Source organism: Erythrolamprus reginae, chromosome 8, assembly GCF_031021105.1.
Source record: "Erythrolamprus reginae isolate rEryReg1 chromosome 8, rEryReg1.hap1, whole genome shotgun sequence".
In the NCBI taxonomy this organism is placed as follows: Eukaryota; Metazoa; Chordata; class Lepidosauria; order Squamata; family Dipsadidae; genus Erythrolamprus; species Erythrolamprus reginae.
In genome coordinates, this window is record NC_091957.1 from 58,463,387 (window position 1) to 58,469,619 (window position 6,233).

General features: G+C 45.4%; 1 protein-coding gene across 1 annotated transcript in view; it reads left to right on the forward strand.

Moving 5' to 3' along the window:
• The first annotated feature begins 323 nt into the window (after positions 1-323).
• The window catches only part of TEX11 (testis expressed 11), a 53,961-nt gene continuing 48,051 nt past the window's right edge, over positions 324-6,233 (forward strand). The window contains exons 1-3 of the mRNA XM_070760045.1: positions 324-583; positions 1,122-1,198; positions 3,829-3,901. The gene's annotated coding sequence lies outside the window, so the exon portion shown is untranslated. The remainder of the gene's footprint in view (positions 584-1,121; positions 1,199-3,828; positions 3,902-6,233) is intronic.

Genomic DNA, 6,233 nt, shown 5'->3' on the forward strand with positions numbered 1-6,233 from the left:
TCGGAAACGAGAAAAAAAAGGGGGGGGGAGACGGCGCTCCCCGCCCCACTCCCGATTGGCTTCCTCGGTGCACGTGGTGAAGAGCCGATGTGATGAGGTCCTCGTCGGATTGGTGGAGGATTTCATGGGAGGACCAATGAAAAGTCCGGCGCGGAATGTGAACGTTGGCGTCGCGCCCAGCTGGCACTTCGGGGACCGGAAAAGAGGGGCGGGAGGGGGGGGGCACCCGTGAGGTTCCGACCCCGGCGGGAGGGTGGACGCTACGGACCAGGGGGTAGCCGCCTGTCCGGAACTGTCCCGCTCTCCGCTGGGCCGCCTGGCGGGGGCGACTGCAAGGGAAGCGAAGGAATCATAGGCAGTTCTCGACTCACGACCACAACAGCCCAAGATTGATTGATTGATAGAGTTGAAAGGGGCCCTGCAGGTCATCAAGTCCAACCCCTGCACCTCCTACCTGAGAAATGTGTGGAGTTTCTTGCCTGGGGTGGTTAAGTGAATCCCTGCAGCTGATAAGTTGGGGGCTCTTCAATGAACCTGGCTTCCCCATTGGCCTGGTCAGCAAAAGGGGATCCCGGCCCCTGTCGTAAGTGTCCAAATGCTGAACATGTGACGGGGGGGGGCTGCAAAGGGGGGTAACAGAATAACAGTCACCAGCCCCGTTTCCCGGTGCCCTTGTAACTTCGAATGGTCATTAAATAAACCATTGAAAGTCCAGGACTGGCTGTACTCAGAGGTGGATTGCTAAGGTGGAATGGTGATGTGTGCTTGCCCCCACAGCTCTGGGCAGGTAGCAAAATTGCACGTGGACACGCAGGCACTCAGAACCACGGGGGCGAGCACACATCACCGTTCCACCTTAGCAGCCCATCTCTGCCTGTGCTCATACTAGTAGTAACACTCCCAAAGTGCTGGGGAGGAGTGCTGCCTCAGTGTCTCAACCCCCGCCCTTCGGCCTTCAGTTTCATCGGCTGATAAATTACCATCCTGAGTTGTCAATCAATATTAGTTGATTATTTCCGTTTTGAACGCTTGCAAAAGTTCATTTGCTTTGGCCTTGTACCTTGTCTGCTCTGAATGTTGGGGGGGAAATAAAATCTGATCTGCCGAATGCCGTTTCTTAGCTGGTCGTGGCAGAGGCAGTGCCTGGATTCTGATTCTGCACGGTGCCTGATCTTCATCTCTGTTGCAGGAGTAGCAGGTGGGTCTATTCTGACTCCTTACATTTTAACGAATCATTTTAAACCTATGAACAATTTTAAGTTTCATAGCAGTAGTTTATTCTTATACTAACTAAATTCAGGAAGAATATGTAAGTCAACAGAAACATTGAAAAGCTTTACAAAGTTGGGGGGCACCAAGGACCCATTGAGTTATCAATCTCTGCCAAATAAGCATCTGGAAACACCTTAGAAACACCTTCAACCTTAGAAAAGTGTAAATCAAGATAGGTTGCTTGATGACATAATTTTGCAGTGTATTTATCTACTGGACTTTAGAGACTTGTACATTTACAAATTAGACCCAAGCCAGAGACCAGCCATATTTGGGGTTTTTAGGGGAAGGATGTGTAAGGGGGACAGAGAATTGAATTCAGGTAATAGGGGAACTATTGGAAAGATAGCTGCATTTTCTACAAAATGAAAACATGTGCAGCCTTTTTGACTCACAAAGTTGTGCGGGATTCTGGGTTTTACTTGGCAAGCTGTGCAGCCTTAGGGCTCAAGTTCCTGCTGCTCCTCTACTTCTGCTTGTGTTTCAACAGCTGGAGGCAGCAGCCTAGGCAAGGCAAACACTCAAAAAAAATATAAAGGAACAATTCCGACTACCAGTCCATGTCCCACCTGTTTCCTGATGTGGCTAATCACCAGCAGGGGGAAGTAAGGTTCCAGAGAATCTAATGTCCAAGTCAGAAGAATGGGGAGTATCTTAATGTAGTAGGTAGGACATGAAAAGGTTTGATTCAAAGGCGGATAGTATCTATCCAAGCAAGAAGCCAGGTAGATCTAATCTGCGTGGGAAGAGGACTGGAAAATCTCTTTCCTTGCCTTTGATTCAGAGAGTGAATGAGAAGGAAATGGAATAACCATTTTAGAAGATTAACTTCTCATCCATCAATTTCCCAAACAAAATTTTATGGATTTCTGATTGTTGGAAGTCGATTGTAGGTAATAAAATACTGTACCTAGTGCAGAGATGGAGAATCCTTTTAGCTCCAAATGCCCAAACCGGAACCCGTGTGCAGGCACAAGCACCGAAAGCATCAAGACAGCCAATGCTCAGGCATGCTGACTTTTGTGCGCTCCAGAAACCCAAAGATCAGTTGGCTGGTTTGCGCAGGGGCATTTTGGGTCTGTTTTCAGACCATTTGGGAGCTGGGTTTTGTGCTGTTTTTATGGGGCGGTTTTGGGGCTTCTTTCAGGCTATTTTTTCAGGCCATTTTCGGGGCCTTCAGGCCGTTTTCCAGCGCTCCAGAACCTGCGAAGACCAGCTGGCCGGCATGCATGTGCATGCTGGGAACCAGAAGAGCAGCTGGCGATGGCATGTGTGAGAGGGCTCTGCATGCCACCACTGGCACATGTGCCACAGGTTCGCCATCATTTTAAATTCCTGATTTTGCAATCCTCTCAGAAGCATGTGGGGAATAAGATTTGCTACTGGTATTTTTCCAGGAGGATAGGAGGGAATAGCAAAATCTCTTATTTAAAGGCTGGGTCTCAGCATCTCCAGGACTGAGTAGAATAAGGTTTTTCTATGGCGTGAGATTAAATTTTATGGTTTGAAAATTAAATGTTAAATTTCACAATAATAGGGTATCTGAGTTAATGTATCATGTTAATGCCCAAACTCTTCATTAGAGTTATGTATCTTATAATTCTTGTTCTTTGCTTTACTGAATGTTGTATAATTGAACCCACTCCCAAATAATACGTCAATACTAGAAACCAAACAGACATCCTAGTATCAGTGGAGTAATTCTAGTAAGAGCTGGAATATAAAGAACAGTAGCAATTATTTATCCTACTGAAGCCTGCAGAAAAATAATATAAAAGTAAGTTTGGTATCAACGCTGTCCCCCCGTGTGGCCTTCTGTGAAGGAGCCAGGCCATGGGAAAACGATGTAGAAATACAGAGTAAGGGGTTGGAGTAATGATTTCCAAAATTGTTTCCAGTAATTCTATATTTATCAAAATAAATCTCTCATACGGAGCTGTGGGGTTCCTAGCAAAATATGATTCTCTGCAGTTTTAACAAGACTGAACAGTTCCGTGAAAGCTGGTTTTGCAATAAGATTCTCCTTGGAATTACAAACCGACTTCTCTGCTCTTAATGTGAGGATCACTTCCTGTGCAACAACACCTTACTAGCTTCCTCTGCATAGATGTCGCCACAAAGGCAGATTACTGGAAAAAGAATTATTCCAGTTTGTAATTAAAATGCCATTTTTATATTGGGATGTTTTGTCAGTTGAAAAAACGGTGCCCTTTGAGGGAAGACAACGGGAAGGAGACTGGTAGACTGGAGCGTTTTTCGCAGCCATGGTGGTCATGGGCTCCTTGCTAATCTGCGCATGTGACCACTTCAGGGCAGCCGTGATCCACACTAAGTTTTGGCCATCTGCCCGGCTCTTCATCCGCTAGTCATGAGGTTTCACGGGTGGTGATTCCTGCTCTCTGATCCCCATTTAATGGCTATGAAGTTGTGCAAAAGGCCCAGGTTTCCGCTCAGGGCCAGGCCTTAATTTAAGCAAAAAGCAAAAACATCATTAAAAATTGCATTTATTCTGTGCCAGATTCCGTGTCAACCTTCTGCCCTCTTCCCTCGGTACAGGAGCAGGAAGACGAGGAAAGTGTCACGTTTTAAAGGGTGAAATTATAAAGCTTCCAAGTGAAGAATTCTGTGGGTAAGTGAGCTTGAAAAGTGCCTATTAAATCCCACAGAACGTGACCTAACCACCTGCCCAGGGAGATGGGGGCATGCAGAGGTCAGTGGCCTGGAAAAGGCTTGCTGGTGTGGGGTGAGAAAAATTGAGTGAGAGACTCATCTGCTGATTAATTATTCACTTTTTCACTCATTATGAGGTTAGAAGACATCTGACCCTCTTTACTCTATGTCCTGAATGTGGTTAATACTTGCTGGAACTGTGGATGCTAATGAGAAGAATCGAGGCACGGATTCCGTGAAAAAGATAAAAGATTTCTAGATAGTTTTGAATGGATGTATTTACATATTAGATTTAGATTAGATTTATTGGATTTATATGCCGCCCCTCTCCGCAAACTCGGGGCGGCATATAAATCCAATGTATGTATTATTATTATTGTTGTTGTATTATTATTATTATTATTATTATTATTATTATTATTATTATTATTATTGTTAATGTTAATATTATCAATACAATACAGCAAATGAGATCACTATGCAGAATTTCGTATTTCATCCCCAGTCGGGCGCTTCCCAAGCACATAGGACTGTGTGATGTAGCAGCAAATTATGTGTACCAATGATCCCAGTAAAGTGGCCTTTTGCAATTGACAGATGGAGATTTTGTCAATTCCGATAATGGTTTTCAAATGTCCACTGAGATCCTTTGGCACTGCGCCTAGCGTGTCAAGGACCACTGACTTATGCCAGAGTCGTTGCAGCTCGATTTTCAGATCTTCGTATTTTGCAAATTTCTGTGGCTGCTTCTCCTCAATTCTGCTGTCTCCTGGGATTGCGATGTCAATGATCCATGATGTCTGATGTATTACGTTTCAAAATTTGGTCAGTCTGAATTGAATTTATTATAATAATGATAAAAATTATTATTGTTGTTGTTGTTATTATTATTATTATTATTATTATTATTATTATTATTATTATTATTATTATTCCCATATTCTGAAAAGGGCTTCTGGAGAGTATATGATAAACATCTATCAAAAGAAACATTGATATAGTTAATGGGACTTAAATTCACCTTCTCTTCCATCATCCTTGGCACAGCTGGCCTAAGCATTTGTCTCTTTGACATTCAATTAAACTCGTCTTCCTCGCTGATTGAAGTGAGGTCTGGTAGGAAAGCCAGTGGCCGGCTATCTGGCTTTGGCTTCCTGTTGTCTGTCAGAACCGAGGGGCTGGAAGCCGGCCAGCCGCTCGGGCCTAAATCAAATTGCTTGCAAGAGTTTATTGGAATCCGGCCTTTGGTAAACCTTCCCCTCGGGCACAGGTGGCAGTCGGACAAAACGGGGAACTTCTGGCCTGGCCCACCGGGCAGAGTGTGGCCCCCTTCATCAGCAGGGTGGCTCCCAGCCCCCTGCCTGGCTGCCCCTGTGTCAGCCCCCCTTGCGTGCAGGCTGCCGAGATCTCCCTTGCAAGCTTGTCACTTGGGCTCTGCTCCGCTTGCGCAACCCATCTGCCTCTCCAGCCCCCCTATTGCATCACCCAGTCGGGTTCCTGGTATCTTTGTGATCTTTGGCAGGGCTGGTTTTTCCTCTTTTGTGCTGAAATCTGTGGGCCCAGCCTTCTTCACCTCACCTCACCCCGAGAGCAGAAATGGGCTGCGGCTCCCACGGGGTGGGGGTGGGGGGCGGAGACGCAGTGGGGGTGCTATGTTTATGGACCCTTTATGGACTAGTTGAATACAATAGGTTTTTTATTGTCCTTCCATGTCTAGTACTTAGTATGATCCTTAATTAGTTTAAAATAGGAAATAACTAAATAGTATGTTTTTACCCATAAATGCTGTCATCATTTCAATCATTATCTAGAACTGAACTTTTATGGCAATTCAAGAAAATTGAGCTACTTGCCTCATCTGTTATCATACTGAACCTTGTGGGTTCAGGACAAAACCTTCAAATGTGACTGTGCTCCTCAACCAATCATTTTTCTCAATCATTTTTCCTTTTTTGTGGCTATTCAAATAATGGGACTTAATCGACTGAAAAAGAGTCCGAGCCCCTATTTGAAAGCTCATCTTGGTCAGAAAGCCACTCCCACTAAGTCACATGACCTTTAAGCCACCACCCCCAGTCCCATGACAAGCCACTCCCACCTGGTTACATTGCCGGCAAGCCACTCCCACCCAGCCACATGACCATCAAGCCACACCAATTTTGGGCAGCCGGTCACTGCTGGCGAGTGTGGCATTTCTAAGGAAATCCCCTCGTCCTCTGTCCCAGCCAGGTTTCCTTCCACTCTGTGGCTCTAGAGCATCACTCAAACAATTGAATTGCGTTCTCACCTTC